This window comes from Monodelphis domestica, chromosome 6 (assembly GCF_027887165.1).
Source record: "Monodelphis domestica isolate mMonDom1 chromosome 6, mMonDom1.pri, whole genome shotgun sequence".
Lineage (NCBI taxonomy): Eukaryota > Metazoa > Chordata > Mammalia > Didelphimorphia > Didelphidae > Monodelphis > Monodelphis domestica.
The window spans coordinates 281,897,232-281,913,572 of NC_077232.1; the positions used below are offsets into that span (position 1 = coordinate 281,897,232).

The 16,341-nt window shown below is 37.9% G+C and overlaps 1 long non-coding RNA gene across 2 annotated transcripts; it reads right to left on the reverse strand.

Moving 5' to 3' along the window:
- Positions 1-3,523: 3,523 nt before the first annotated feature.
- LOC103101554 (uncharacterized) lies at positions 3,524-16,020 on the reverse strand. 2 transcript variants are annotated; one of them, XR_008913030.1, is made up of 2 exons: positions 15,920-16,020; positions 3,524-3,885 (listed from the first exon to the last, which is right to left on the reverse strand). It is a non-coding gene; the product is annotated as an uncharacterized LOC103101554 (long non-coding RNA). The 2 variants fall into 2 exon arrangements; XR_468402.3 differs by having other exon boundaries at positions 15,863-16,020.
- Between the last annotated feature and the right edge of the window lie 321 nt (positions 16,021-16,341).

The following is a 16,341-nucleotide window of genomic DNA, read 5'->3' on the forward strand; positions in this document are numbered from 1 at the left end:
CAGAGCAGAGGAGAGGACAGCAGAGGAGAGCAGAGGAGAGGAGAGCAGAACAGAGGAGAGAAAAGGAGAGAAGAGAGGAGAGAAGAGAGGAGAGAAAAGAGAGGAGAGGAGAGGAGAGCAGAGCAGAGCAGAGCAGAGGAGAACAGAGCAGAGGAGAACAGAGCAGAGGAGGGAGAAGAGAACAGAAGAGAAAAAATATGGAAATAAGACATCTAAACAGAATTTTTAAATAAAGCTAGGAGATTATTCATTTCTTCCATCCTACTAAGTTTTCATTTGTTTCTTACATAGCATTTCAGGTTTGAAGAATATCCATCTGAAGTGAATAAAGAAAATGGAAAATTGTTAACATCCCATTTCATAAGGAATCAGCAAAAGAGACAGAGATTCCAGCTAAGACACAAAATATAGCTGTGTGGGTAAGGTGTCTGCCAATGTGACTGAGATATCCTTAATCCCAGAAGAAGCAGGTATTGCCTAAGATCACTGAAGAGATCTCTGGGAAACAGTATTCGTTTCAATGACCCAGGAGGTATACCATTTCACCTAGCAGGGGCCCAGGGGTGATGTCTTGGAATTCTCATTGCCTTAGAGCAATATAGCACATATACATAGTGTGTTTCACATCTAGCGTGTATTTTACAAGCTACTTATTTAGTATTTATGCCAGGGTTCCCCAAACTATGGCCCGTGGGCCACATATGTCCCCCTGAGGCCATGTATCTGGCTCCCACCGCACTTTAGGAAGGGGCACCTCTTTCATTGGTGGTCAGTGAGAGGAGCACTGTATGTGGTGCTTCTGCGAAGTGTGGCATCGCTCACATATGGTACTACTTCTGGTGACATAATCCTTTGTATGGCACCTTAAAATGAGGCACCACACAAAGGATTATGTGGCTGCACAATGTCTTTTGTGTCAACTAATTTTGTCTATAGATGTCATTCAGTGATGTAAGAAATTCCTGGTAGGAAATATCTCTACAAAATATCTTAGCATCTACTCTACAAACTGGGGACCTAGAGACGTGAAGTATCTGGCTCAATAACCGCCACCATATGTGCCAGAGGCAATATTTGAATCCTACCCCCACAGTTCCAAACCTTCTCTCCTTAAGCCTTCTACTTCCCTCCTTTCCTCAGTTCAGGAATCAATCTCATACCTTCCTGAGTTCTCTTACTAGCTAAATCCAATCACCTTTTCTCAATGATCCTCATCCTTATTGATCTCTCTACAACATGTGACTTCTAAGTAGCCTCTCTTACATACTCTCTCTGGGATTCTGTAACCCTGCTCAGTCCTGATTCTCCCTTACTAGTCTCCTTTGTTGAATCAGCGCTGATAGCATTCACCACAACTTTGATCGTCTTAGTTCTTATTTTCCTCTTCTCTATGCTGTTTCACTTACAGACTGCATCAACTCCTATAGGTTTAATTATTCTCTCTATACAGATGATTTACAAAGAGATAGACTTGGTCTCTACTGAACTCTAATCTCACATCATCACCTGAACACTGATCATTCCAAATTAAAGGCAAAGCCAATTCAATGTGATGAAAACAGAAGTCATTCTTTCTTTTGGAGGCTGTTGGTAGCACAATGGACTGAGCATTCAGTCAGGAAGATCTGAATTAAAGCAAGTCTCTTGAACCTCAGTTTCTTCCACTGTAAAATTGAGTTAATAAAATAATAATAAAATATGAATAATAAAAGCTCCTACCTTTTAGGATCATTGTAAGGATCAAATGAGATAATAATTTTTTTTAAACCCTTACCTTCCATCTTGGAATCAATACTGTGTATTGGCTCCAAGGCAGAAGAGTGGTAAGGGCTAGGCAGTGGGGGTCAAGTGACTTGCCCAGGGTCACACAGCTGGGAAGTGTCTGAGGCCAGATTTGAACCTAGGACCTCCCTTCTCTAGGCCTGGCTCTCAATCCACTGAGCTACCCAGCTGCCCCCTGAGATAATAATTTTTAATTTTTTTTAAGTACTCAGCACAAAGCTTGACAAAAAGTAGGCACTATAACTCATAACTTATTCCCTGCCTTTTCCCTTCCTCCAAATTCACCCTTCTCCTAAACTTCCATGTTTCTGTCAAGGACACTACCATCCATCACCACATCCTTGGCTCCTCATTCTCCTTCTCATATCCAGTCATTTGACAAACCTTTATTATTTCTTCCTCCTCAGCACCTTTTGCCATCACCCTTGCTCAAGTGCCGTATTGCTTATTGCCAGGGAGAGTACAATAATCTCCCCAGGAGGTAACTAGGTGACTCATTGGATTGAAAGCCAAACATCAAGAAAGGGGATCATGGGTTCAAATCTGGCCTCAGATACCTTCTAACTCTGTGACCCTGGGTAAGTCACTTAACATTCCCATGCTTAACCTAACCACTCTTCTGCCGTGGAGCCAATACACAGTATTGATTCTAAGATGGAAGATAAGGGTTTATATATATCATTTAAAGTCTCCTGAAAATTGCCCATCTTCCACAGAGATACCAAATCTAATCATGCCATCACCCTACTAAACAAACTCTATTATTATTGTTTCTTAGTCATTTCAGTTGTGTCTGACTCTTCATGACCCCATTTGAAGTTTTCTCAGTGAACATACTGGAGTAATTTGCCACTTCCTTCTCCAGTTTATTTTACACATGAGGAAACTGAAGCAAACCCAGGAATAAGTGACTTGCCCAGGGTCATATAGCTAGCTAATTGTCTGAGGCTGGATTTGAACACAAGAATATGAGTCTTCCTGATTCTGGGCCTGGTATTTCCATTCTTATTGAACATTACACCATACACATAATGATCTAATGAAACTTGCCTTGCTCTTCCTCCCAGATGTCAATCTACATCCCATGTCTATGTCTTCCTACTAGTGGACATCCTCCATGCCTAGAATATATTTCCTGTTTGTCCCCACTTCTCAGAATCTTTCATTTCCTTCAAGAATCAGCTGAAACATGACGTTCTGCCTGAGTGCTGTCATGACCCTCTTAACTCCTGGTTCCTTCCTTTTCCCCAGGTTCTTTTTTATGCATATATGCATGCTGTCTCTTCCAGTAAGATGGAAGTCTCTCAGAAGTAGCACTATCTTATTTTGGCATCATATCACCAGCATTTAACACATAGTGCCTGGTACAAAGCAGGCATTTAACTCATGATGATTAATTGATTTCTCACACCCAAGCCATGCTGCCTCTAACTATTGCTAATTATTTTATAGACATGTATATGTATGCAAACATAAACTGCATATTCTTGAACAAAGCACAAAACACTATTTGCAGTACCTAGGCATTTTACGTACCTGACAAACTGAAAATATCCCTCTAACTCTCTTTAACTTACGCTGAATTTGCAAATGGATTTTCCCCCATAATTCAGTTTGTGTCACTGAGGGCCCCAAAGCTTCTGACTCGTGGTGATTCAGGGCTCTGGTTCATGAGCATTACATACTGAATGCTGCAAGGCTAGGCTTTCAAGGAAGTACTTCCCTAATTAGGGAATAGAGACTGGAACTATCATTTTAGGTTTATAGGGAATGTCTTGGTGAGGAAAGCTCTCTATAAAGTAGATCAGCAGCTTCTTAACAATTTATGGTTTTCCAGAGCTTTGAGAGGTTCAATAACTTTCTCCTGGGGTCACATAGCCAGTAGCTACCATAAGCAAGCCATGAGCACAGGTTTTCCTGGCTTTGAGATTGGCCATCTTCCCACTATACCATACTGCTTCCCAATTAGTCTCTTCAAAACTCGATCTGTTCCTGTATCTTGAGTTGCCTCCATTCCAATGATGTTCTATATAGGAACCTCCACCGTGCCACTTCCATCATTATTCCATTCCACTGAACTGTTATTCCTAATGAAAGGAGATTCTATTGGGGGAAGAAAAAAGAATAAACATTCATATGTGCACCTACTATGTGTCAGGCACTGTGCTAAGTGTTTATATAAATATTGTCTCATTTGATCCTCAATTGTGGAAACTGAGGCAGAAATTAATGATTCATCCGGAGTAACACAGCTAATAATTATCTGAGGTCGGATTTGAAATCAGGACTTCCTGACTCCATGTTCAACTACATCACCAAGCTGCCTATGTTGATATTAAAAAAAAAAAAAGGTTATTTTTCTCTGTAATAATTTTCGCTATTTAAGAAAGACCTACTTCTTTTTCCTAAATCAGGGGTTTTTAACCTTTTTGGGTCATGAAACCCCTTAGCAGTCTGGTGAAGCCTCTGAACTCATCAGAATAATGCTTTTAAATGCATAAAATTCATAGGATTTACAAAAGCAAGCAATTATACAATGAAAATGTCATTTTTTTTCTATCCAAGTAAACAGATCCCCTAAAATTTATCCACAAGTTCCTTGGGTATCACCTAACCCCAGATTAAGAATCTCTATCCCAGCTGTAAGGATTGATGAACAGGATAATTTCAAAAAACGCTGGAAAGAACTACATGAACTGATACAGAGTGAAATAAGCAGAACCAGGAGAACATTATACACAGTAAATCAATATTGTGGAATGATCAACTATGAAAGACTTAACTAATTTCAGTGATATAATGGTTAATTCCAGAGAAAGAACTATTGGAGTCAGAATGTAGACCAAAACATACTATTTTTCACTTTAGCTAGTGTTTACCATTTCCAGGAAGGAAGAAAAAAAGGAGTGAGGAAGACAATATGGATCTTTTAACTTCAGAAAAATGTATGTGGGAAATTATTATATATAATTGGTAAAAAGATTAATTTAAAGAAATTTAATATAAATAAAAATAATTTCCAAATTAAAAAAAAAAAGTGCCTCTATCCTGAAGGATACCAGTTAAATAGCCATCTTCGGTGGAATGAGCACCAGAAATGGACAATTGTTAACAACTTCTGTCTCTGCATTTACTTATGCCATTCTCTGTTTCTGGAACTCCCTCCTTCCTCCTCTTCACCTATCATATCCATACTATTGTTCAAGGCAATGTCAAATCTCAACTTCTAGGGGGCAGCTGGGTATCTCAGTGGATTGAGAGCCAGGCCTAGAGACAGGTCCTAGGTTCAAATCTGGCCTGAGACACTTCTCAGCTGTGTGACCCTGGGCAAGTCACTTGACCCCCATAGCCTAGCCCTTGCCACTCGTCTGCCTTGGAGCCAATACATAGTATTGACTCCAAGACGGAAGGGAAGGGTTTATTTAAAAAAAAAATCTCACCTTCTCAGTGAAAACGTCCCTCTCTGATTGTCCTTGTTGGAAAGGGATCTATTCCCTCTTCATTCATTTCTTCTGTACTCCTATAGCATATGAACTGTGAACTACTCCATTTGCAAAGGTTTAATACATAGTAGGATTGATTCATCAAGCTAATTGTCTTTTCATAAGTCTATTGCTTAGCTCTAGAATGGAACTCTGCACCTTGAGGATGTGATTTCTGTCTTATACTACCTTATGTCCCCAATAACGTCTCTCTAGAATGGACTCGATAAATGATCTGTTGATTTGGCTTTACCACTATCTGTGCCTAATTCCTGATCCCAGATATGTACTATGGCAGTTTACAACAAATTAAGCTGTTTACAGCTGCATTGTTGACCAGCAGTTTCAAAGCTTTCCATACTCTTCCTCACCTAAACTTTCTAAGTGTTCTTTTTTGAGTTACTATTTATTTTTATGTACCATAATATGTAACAAAACAATAATATAGTACACATTTGTTATTAATATATAATAAATTATAATGAATATGCTTATCCAAGAGAAACACATTCTCACATTAGCTATGCCAAAAATCTATGTCTTATTCTTTCTTCCCTCCCTCTCAATCCTCCCTAAGAAGGCAGGTAATATCATATATATAGAAACATATAATACTCATTTCCCTGTTCATCATGTTGTAAAACAAGACACATATTGCTTACAATAGAGAAAAATTCACGGAGGAAATAAAGTAAAGAATGGTATGTTTCAATCCTCACTTGAACTCCATCTGTTCCTTCTACTTTTTAACATAACACAAGTTTCAAAAACAATTACTGAGCATGACTTCTCTCGATGATTTTCCCAACAGAGACAAAGGTATCCTATCTTTCATGACTCGATTTCCTTGGTTGTGCTTAAGTCACATGTTGAATTCTTTCCCCCAATGCATAATATATACATTTATACTCTTCTGTCGTCTGATCAAACCATTTGACAGTGTCTGAGGCTTAGATATATTTTCTCAACTTGATAATACTATAGATTCTAATCTTTTTTCTCTAACCTTTGTCAGGTCACAGAATCAAATAACTGGAATGTATTCCAATAGCCATTGTGTTCGATTTCCTAACCATTGCAAGAATCCCTTCTGTAGTATCTTTGTTAAATGACCATCCATCTTCTTCATGAACCCTTCTAATGATGAGGAGCTCACCATTTGGGGGAACAACCTATTCCGTGGCATGACAGAGGCTGTTTCCTTTACCACCCCACAAACCATTCCTCCTTTACAATGGTTGGATCTGATAGAAAAGTTTCCTTTGCTTCTCTCTACAAGAGCCACATACTGGTTCTAATTCAATTCAATTTGACAAGCGTTCATTTAGTCCCTACCGTGTGCAGGAGTATATGCTGGCCACTGAGCCAGAGACATAAACTAAACAGTTCCTTCCTTTGAAGATCTCACAATCTGGGATTGGGGAGTGAGGAGAGACATAACGTGTGAACTTTTCTTTCAGACTAGCCCTGTGCTTGGGGAGGGCTGAAAAACTCCCTCTGCAAATACTTCTCAGCACATGATCTCAAGGAGTTGCCTAGGACCCTGAAATATCAAGTGACATCCCAAGGGTCACACATTCAATATATAACAGAGGCAGACTTCAAACTCAGGTCTTTCTGATTCCAAGGCTATCTCTCTAACCACTATTCCATACTGTCTCTATTGGGCAAAACTACCCAAATAAATATAAGGTAGAGTGTGATGGAAAGGGAGATGTCAAAAAGCTCTAGGAAATTTTGAGAAGGAAGAGAAAGTTTTTAACTGGACGTAGAATGGAGAGTTTTACCAGAAGGGATGGCATGTAAACTGAGCTTCAAGGGAAGAGAAGGATTTCATAGGTAGCTACGAGAAGGGAATTCATTCCAAGCATGGGGAAAGTCTGCTTAATTACACAGAGGCATCTAGCATGTTGAATCCAGAAATGTGAGTGTAGACCAGTTTGACCTGTGAATGTATGTGAAGGGTAGAAATGTAGAAGAAGGGGAAGCTTAAGCTAGAGCCAGAATGTCACAATAAGGAATCTGTATTGAATCTTTTAAACACTAAGAAGCTACTGAAGGTTTGAAAGTTTGAGGGGATATATAACCTGGAGAAGAACAGATTTCCAGGAGGGCATTCATGATAGCTGTCTTCAAGCATTTGAAGAGCTACTGTAAAGAAAGTGGATTCCATTTCTTCCTTTGGGCCTAGAAACAACTAATATAAAGAAAAATGTCTTTTTTCCCACAGATTATCTACTTTATTACAATTGGCACCTCAAAGTCTGACTGAACCCCATGGCAGATTTAATGATTATCCCAGATATACATTTCTTTTTAATTGAGTTTAAGCATCCTGTATGGCTGTATCAGAGATAACAGCTCCAACCATATCCTACCTCCATGTTTTTTAACAGGTTGCTCCCTTCCACTGTAACCCCTCATCTAGAAGGAATGCTCTCCTTCCCCTTGGACTACTAATCTCTCTTTCAATCTAAGATTAAGTAATACCTCCTATTTGAGCCTTTCTGATACTCCTAATTGTCCATATTTGTTTTGTATTTGATTATCTTTTTTTTCCTTTTAAACATTATTTTATTTGGTCATTTTCAAACAATATTCATTGGAAACAAAGATCATTTTCTTTTCCTCCCCCCCTCCCACCACCCCTGCCATAGCTGACGTGTGATTCCTCTGGGTATCATATGTGTCCTTAATCCGAACCCATTTCCATGTTGTTGCTCTTTGCATTAGGGTGTTCATTTAGAGTCTCTCCTCAGTCATATCCCCTCAACCCCTGTAGTCAAGCAGTTGCCTTTCCTCGGTGTTTTTACTCCCACAGTTTGTCCTCTGCTTGTGGGTAGTGTTTTTTCTCCTAGATCCCTGCAGATTGTTCAGGGATATTGCAGTGACACTAATGGAGAAGTCCATTACGTTTGATTGTACCACAGTGTTTCAGTCTCTGCGTACAATGTTCTCCTGGTTCTGCTCCTCTCGCTCTGCATCACTTTCTGGAGGTCATTCCAGTTCCCATGGAACTCCTCCACTTTATTATTCCTTTGAGCACAATAGTATTTCATCACCAACATATACCACAGTTTGTTCAGTCATTCCCCAATTGAAGGGCGGTCCCTCATTTTCCAAAAAATTTCTTAACAGAGTTAACCAAAACAGTAATGCCTGTCTCAGGAAATAGTGATTTCCTCTTAATCCAAATCAAATTCCAACCCAAAGACTAAAAGGTCAAGTATATTATAAAGAGAATTGATTCTCAAGTCAACCTTGAGACCAAATCTTGATGTCCCTTTCTAGTCTCAAATTCTATGATTCTATATCATTTAAGGGCTGGATAAGAGGCCACTGGGTTGAAGTTGCTATTATTGACTACTGTTTCTTGATGGAGAGATAAAGAATGACAGTTTAAGGGGATGACAGGGAATTTTTTTTTTTTTTGGTCAGGAAAGGTGAGAACTGAGCTTGTGGGTAAGAAAGAGAGGAAGAGAAGAGAGATAAGAAAAACAGCAGGAATGGTGAATTGAACTAGATTCCAGAAAATAACTGCAGATGGAGAAGAACTATTCAATCAAAAGCAGAAAGTGGAGATATTAATCCTGCCAAGGAACTAAATGGAAAAGCTCATGAAAGATGGTCTCAACTTTCAGAAAAGTTATCAAAAAGATTTCTAGACCATCCAACAAGAGAAGGGTCTGGGGATGGAGTTGGGGTTTGAAGAGAGGGAATGTGATAGAGTCAGAGGAAGTATTAGCTTCATAGTGTTTGGGACAATGGACCTTATCAGTAAGGTTTTGTGATTTGATGCCAAAGAAGTGTAACAATGAAATGAAAAATGCATCCATAGTTGGAAGCAATGGGGAGTAATTACTTGCTCTCTGTTTAATTTCAGACCTTCAAACATTTGAATATAGCTACTACTTGTCTCTTTAGACTTCTCTCCTTCAGGCTAAATATCTCTAGTTTCCTTAACTATTCTTTGTCTAATGGTTTTTACACCCCTCACCATCCTGGTTGCCCTTCTCTAGATACAATGTAAGTTAATATTGTCCTTAAAATTTGATGCCCAAGATTGAATCCTATACTATGAATGTGGTCTTTTTGTTTGTTTTGTTTTTACCCTAACTTCCTTAGTAATAACTCTAAGAGTTATTGTTTGCTAGATGGCACAGTGGGTAGGCTTGAAGTCAGGAACATCTAAGTTTAAATCCCTGCTTCCAATACTTATAAGTTGTGTGATACTGTGTAAGTTTCTGTTTGCCTTGGTTTTCTCAATTATAAAATGGGGCATAATAATAATACCATCTACCTCCCAGAGTTGTAGTGATGATTTAATGAGATAGTACAATGCCTGGCACATGTTGTTATTTAGTCGTTCAGTCATGCCAACTCTTTATCGCACACCAATATTGTTCACGAGATCTTCTTGGTAAAGATACTACTAGAGTGGTTTCCTTCTTCAGTGGATTAAGGCAAACAGAGGTGAAGTGGCTTGTCTGGTCATAGGTAGGAAGTATCTGAATCAGATTTGAACTCAGGTCTCCCTGACTTCCAACCCAGGCTTCTTATTCACTGAGCCACCTGGCATGTAGCAGACACAATATATGCCTGTTTCCTTTCTCCCTTGATATTATAATACTATTAATGATATATAATGACATTGTCTTAGCTTTTCTTGCAGTCAGATCACACTAATGGATCTTCAGATTTTGGTCAATTAGATCCCTAACATCTTCTATTTAGGCAACTGATTTTTTAAAAACTATTTGCACAAGCTTCCATATATTCTTGTCAAATTTCATATTCTTGGTTTCATCTCATTTTTTCAACTTCCTGAAATCTTTTTGAGTGACTCTGACACTTAAGTGAGTCTGAAACTCACTGTATTAGCTGTTGCTCCCCAAATTTATTCAACTATATATTTGATAACCATTCTGTTGGTCTTCACTCAGGTCATTAACAAAAATATTGGATGTGACAGATTAAGGATTGAGACCTCTGATGCTCCACTGGAAAGTGTTGCTTCTTGGGTGATTATTTGTTAGAGATTTTGGAGAGGGTTAAGTTTTAACTTAGTTAAGTCTAATAACCTGGGGGGTGCCCTTTCTGAGGAATTTTGTAAGACCTGAGTCCCTTCTTTTTCTTTTTTGAATATAGATAAATTTTTAGCACAGATAAGCTATTGGGTTGGCACTTATGAAAAAAATCAACTGGAAATTATTCATTCTGTAAAGTCTAATGATGATTAAATACTACAATTTGAGTTTCATTCATAGAGTGAAATCAAGGTCATTGGGAAAACTCACATATGAGGAGACAAAGATTTGCATGAGGCTAACTGGCCATAGAAAGGAAAAGATGTGAAAGACCTTTGTAGGAAGAATAAACAATGTATGGTGACTAGATAACAATAACAGTAATGCATATCTCTATAGAACTTTTAGGTTTATTAATTTTTCTTCTTCACAATATCCCTTTGGAAATGTAAGTATTAATATCTTAATTTTACTTTTGATGAAATCAAGATTTGAAAAGATTAGAGCTCCCAGAAACTAAAGAGATATCCATCAACTGAAGAATGGCTGAAAAAGTTGTGTTGTGATGGAATACTATTGTGCCATAAGAAATGACAAGCAAGATGATTCCCCCCAAAAAAACTAGAAAGACTTATATGAAGTGGTGCAAAATGAAGTGAGCAGATTCAGGAGAATGTTATAGATAACAACAGCAATAACATCTGATGATCAACTATGGATGACTATTATCAAAAAAGAAAGTATCTGGGACAAATAAAGGGGATTCATGACCAAAAAAAAAGATATCCACCACCATAGAAGGAATAAAGTCCAAATGCAGATTGAAGATTCTTCATTTTATTTTCTCCATGAATTCTTCGCTAGTGTAAGTAACATGTGTCTTGTTTGATAACATGATGAATATTGTATGATAACATAGGTACAACTTATATTAGCTGCCTGCTTGAGGAGTTGGGCAATTGTAGGAGGGAAGGAAAGAACATGGATTGCAAAATTATAGAAAACAAATTTTTAAAATTGTATTAAGGAGCAGGTAGCTGGCTCAGTGAATTGAGAGCCAGGCCTAGAGAAAGGAGGTCCTGGGTTCAAATCTCGCCTCAGACACTTTCTATCTGAATGACCCTAGACAAATCACTTACCTCCCCTCTCCCCATTGCCTAGCCCTTACCACTCTTCTGCCTTGGAACAAATATACAGTATTGATTCTAAAATAGAAGGTAAGGGTTTTTTTTTTAAATTGTATTGATATAATGGGGTGGGGGGTAATTTTTAAAAAGATTAAAGATTAAATGAGTTCCCTAAGGTCATATAGCTAGTGGTAGTGCCAAAATTCACATGTAGGATAGCATCTGAGAATGAAGAAGTAGCTTGAATCTAAGATGAATTTGAGATTTCAAATATTCCAGCCTTCTATGTGTCTAGTCTGACTTGAAAGCCATCCTGTACAGAAGCTTTAATACCATTTTCATCATATCTATTCTATATCCAAAATCTTCAATTGTACTAGAATATCCAATCTAGCTCCTCTGGCTGGCTTTCAAGTTCTCCAGTAACTGCTAAACCTATCCAGACAATTCCTCCTCCCCATATATGCCCTTTCCCCTAGTCAAGCTGGTATCTGCAGTAGCCCGCAAATGCATTACTGCCTCACCTGAAATGCCCTTCCTTTGACTCTCCACCTATCTAAATTCTCATTCTTCCAGATTATGTTTAAAATCCACCTTTTGGGGAGGTGGGGGATATGGACCTCAGTTTCCTTAACTGTAAAATCTGAGGAATTACATTAGGCAGTCTCTAAAATCTCTTTCATCTCTAGAATGATTTAAATTAGTCATTAGAATTAGTTTCTCCTCGGTGAATAAGGGAATTTGGATACAATTTTCACTTCTGTCTTGACTCATTAGTATGTGTGTTCCTTACTTTTCAGGGAGCAGTTTTCTACCGTATGGCACATTCTGAAAGGTTTACATCAGTCACTACAGACATCGGTTTTGCCCAGCATCCTCGCCGCCCCTTGTGAGTCCTCTATAAATACTTTTAATTGTGATAGAGGGAATCAATCAGTCTTTTGCACAGCCTCCAGGTCATCTTTTATTAACTGGATTTCCAAATAGCTTCCCAATTCCTAGCAATCTTAACCAATAGCTAGGAATTCCTACTAGCTAGCATTATAATAGCTAGTAATGCCTGCTATATAACTTTGGGAGAGTTATTTAACCTCTCTGAGAATGTTTTCCTGTCTCTAAAAATGGGAATAAAAATACTTTCGTGAGTTCCTCCCAGAGTTGGTGTTAGAATCAGAAATAATGTATATGTAAAATAATTTCTTTTCACAAGAAACACTATGATATAATGGAAAGAGAATTGGACTTGAAGCCTGAAAGACCATATACGGTTCAAATCCTGCCTGATACTGACTCTGCAAACCTAAAAGAGTCACTGAGCTTGTTTTCTCTTCAATAAAATGGTTATAGTAATAGCACCTGTTCGAGATCACTTAATTATTAGCAGGGTTATTATTAGATCTCTTAAATCAATATTTTAATTTGCGTCTTAATGCATTAATAGAGAAATGATAAACAACATGCAACCCCCCCCCAAAAAAAAACACCTTCAGAGAATGGAAGTAAAGAATGCCATTAGAGAAATGATGACAAGGAGAAAGTTTGAGTCTCTTCCCAGGGTCAGGAAAAAGAAGGCTCTAGCATATTAGGAGGGCCTCAGGCTACTTTAAGGGAAGAAGTAGACAAAAGCCACCCAGATTGGGTAGGCAGGTATGGAAGGATTTGAAGTCACTGACATTTTTATCCAACCCAACAACCATTTAATAAGCTTGGTGTTTGATGTGTTTAATGTGGTATCATTAAATAAAATCACCAAAGGTGTTTCTTCTTTAGAATCACCATTTTCTCTTGCATGTTTAAATCCTTTTCCAATTTAAAATATCTTAGAAAATATTTAAGGGTCATGGTTTTTGACATTCAAAAAAAATCCTATGTGAGCTAAAATAAAAAGGAACTGACAATATAAAAATACATTTCCTTTAGACTATGATTAAATTGAAACACAGGGATGAAAACAGATCACTGGGAAAACATGAACAATGATTGGTGGAAGCAGTTATCTTGGCAAAGCAAAGGTGAACAATGAATTGCCTGCAATACTCATGATATTTTTATGAATGTTTTCTCCTTCCATTACAAAATTCACAGTAAAAGTGAACTCAGCTGAAACAACACAGGAGAAAGGCCAAATGTAATGTAAGATTTGAACCCAGATCTTGGACTTCAAACTAATGTGTTTTTTTTTTCCCTTTGCACCATATTTTCTCATATAGCCACCAATCTAATTTAGACTTCATATATGGACTATTGCAATAGCTAAAGTCATCAACTTTATGCCAATAACTGACATATGCAGAAGGGATACTAAAACAAAAAATTAAACAGTGACTTCCCTCAAGGGAATTATAGTCTATCAAGGGAAATAACACATTGATATAGGCAGCAAGGTGGTGCTGTATTGCATAGAGTATAGGACTTGGAGTCAGGAAACTTGAGTTCAAAATCAGCCTTAGAGCCTTCCTGTGCAAGTCACTTAACCCCTATTTGCCACCATTTCCTCCAGTGCAAAATGGGACTAAAAATGGCACTTCAACCTTCAGGTTCTGAGGATTGTTCTGAGGATCAGCTCAAATATTTGTAAAGTGCTTCCCGCAGTGCCTAGCACATAGAAGGTGCTATATAATTGTGAGCTATTATTATTGTTGTTACTATCAGGCAAAAGTAAATATAACATATATACAAATAAACACAAGAGAAAAAACTGGAGGGAGAGAAGAGACACAATTAGCTGAGGGACTGATCAGGAAAAGCCTCCTATGAAATTGTACTAAAACTGAATTTGGAAAGAAAAGAAAATATGAATTCTAAGTAGTGGTAAGGAAAGGGGCCATCGAGGCTTGGAAGCCAGCCTTTGAAAATATACAGAATCTACATCATCAGAGGGAACATCTAAATCACAGATCCACTTGAATAAATCCAATTTTATTGTGGGGAAAAGAGAAATGAATTTATTTTTCAGCTCTCATAAAATACAAAATTTTAAATGGTTTTATTCCCTTTGTGAATGCACCATATAAGCATTGATTGCTTATAGCAAAAACTGCCTATATCTGTGAAGTAGAGAGAAACTAGAATAAACTAACTACTTCTAGCACTCATGATTAAGACCTAAATGCTGCTGATGAAAATGCTACTAGCCACGTTCTCCATGCTGGCTCGTATCTATCTTTCACCTTCTAATAGAGTCAATTTTCTTGTTTGAGGAGGGAAGAAATTGGCATTGTCAGGGAAATCTCTCCTTCCCTAGCCTCATTCACATCTTTCATGATCATTCTTAAATCAGGATTCTGGAGCAGTTAACAACATAAAAAAAAAAACAACTACTAATGTTGCTATTACTCTCAATTTTGATCGTGAGACATTCTCTTTCAGGATATAACTGCTGCGGTGTCCACTGAAGCAAGGATATTGGGCTTGCTCTCTATTCTACCTCCATCTACATTGGTTTGGTCTAATTTCAGTTCTATGGGGATCTGGCCTCTATTTGGAAGGTGAGATAGAAAGGACAATAAATTTCCACTTTCTCATATTCTTTAGGTCATTATCAAATTTGGTAACAAATTACTTAAAGCTTGGGTTATAGCTCAAATCTATAGTTCCACAAAAGGTGGGAGTATAGAAAAGAATTCAAAATATACTGTGAATCAGACAAGGAATAAGTATTTATTTTAACATTCAAAAGAAAAGCGAGGGGGACAGCTAGGTGGCTCAGTGAACAGAGAGCCAGGCCTGGAGACAGGAAGTCCTGGGTTCAAATACAAACTCAGACATATCTTAGCTATGTGACCCTGGGCAAGTCACTTAACCCTCACTGCCTAGTAATTATCCCTCTTCTGCGTTATAACTAATACATAGTATTGATTCTGAGATGGAAGTAAGCATAAAAATTTCTCAGCAAGCATTAATAAGACAACTTAAAAAAGAACTCAATGATTTAATTTCTAAATACTCTTATAAATCTTCTGGTATGGCGTTATTGAAATCTCCCCAGAATAAAAAGCAGTTCTTGGGATTATTGACTGGCCATTTTACATTTCACTTTGACTCTGAACTGTCAACACAGCAGTGTATGTATGCAGATAAAATAACCACTCTTGGGTCAAATCTATTTTTCATAGTCATCTTCTCCAACAGTACCAGGGAAGTAGCCAGGAATTCATCCCTATTGCTAGGCAGCATCTTCTAATACTCTAAGGATAATTTTAGTGTTATGACATAAAATATAAATTAATTGGTCACCATGGGATATCCCAAATAATAAAATACCCAAGTCAGCTGGAAATTATGGTGATTTTAATTAATATAGAGAGAAGGAATTATGAAGAAAAGAGAGAGAGAGGAAAGAGTTAATTTAAACTGCTCTGACTCAGGTTGAGCCAGGCAGGAGTTAAAGGCCTTGGCCAAGGGAGCCTCCCCTGAGCCAAGGAAAGTCAGTCTTATCACTCACCATGTGACTGTCTCAAGGAAGCTGTCTGAGGGAAGTATGAGTGCAGACATTACTGACCTTGTTAGACTAAGTAGGGTGGAGCAATGTAAATTCACAAGACATTCCTGATTCTGTTAGACCAAGTATCTCCATTGTTACAATCAGGAGATTACAATGTTATCTTCCCCTAAAGTATGGTCTGAGTAGGGTGGAGTCAGTTTTAAAGGTCACAATCCCCCCTGATGATCATTGGGAGGCTAGTCTCCCCATTGGCCATTTAACATAATCATCTTGTAGTCCTAAAGCACTTCTAACTACAGATGTATACAATATTCAATTTCTAAGAGGAAATTACAATAGTTAGGGAGGAATAGAAAAGAGAGAAAGCAAAACCAATGTTTTGCTAGATGCATGGACAAAAACCAATTAGGGGGCAGTCCCCTTTTGGCATAGGAGTATACATTCAAATAAATGTTCAATCAAACTTCAGTTCAATCAAC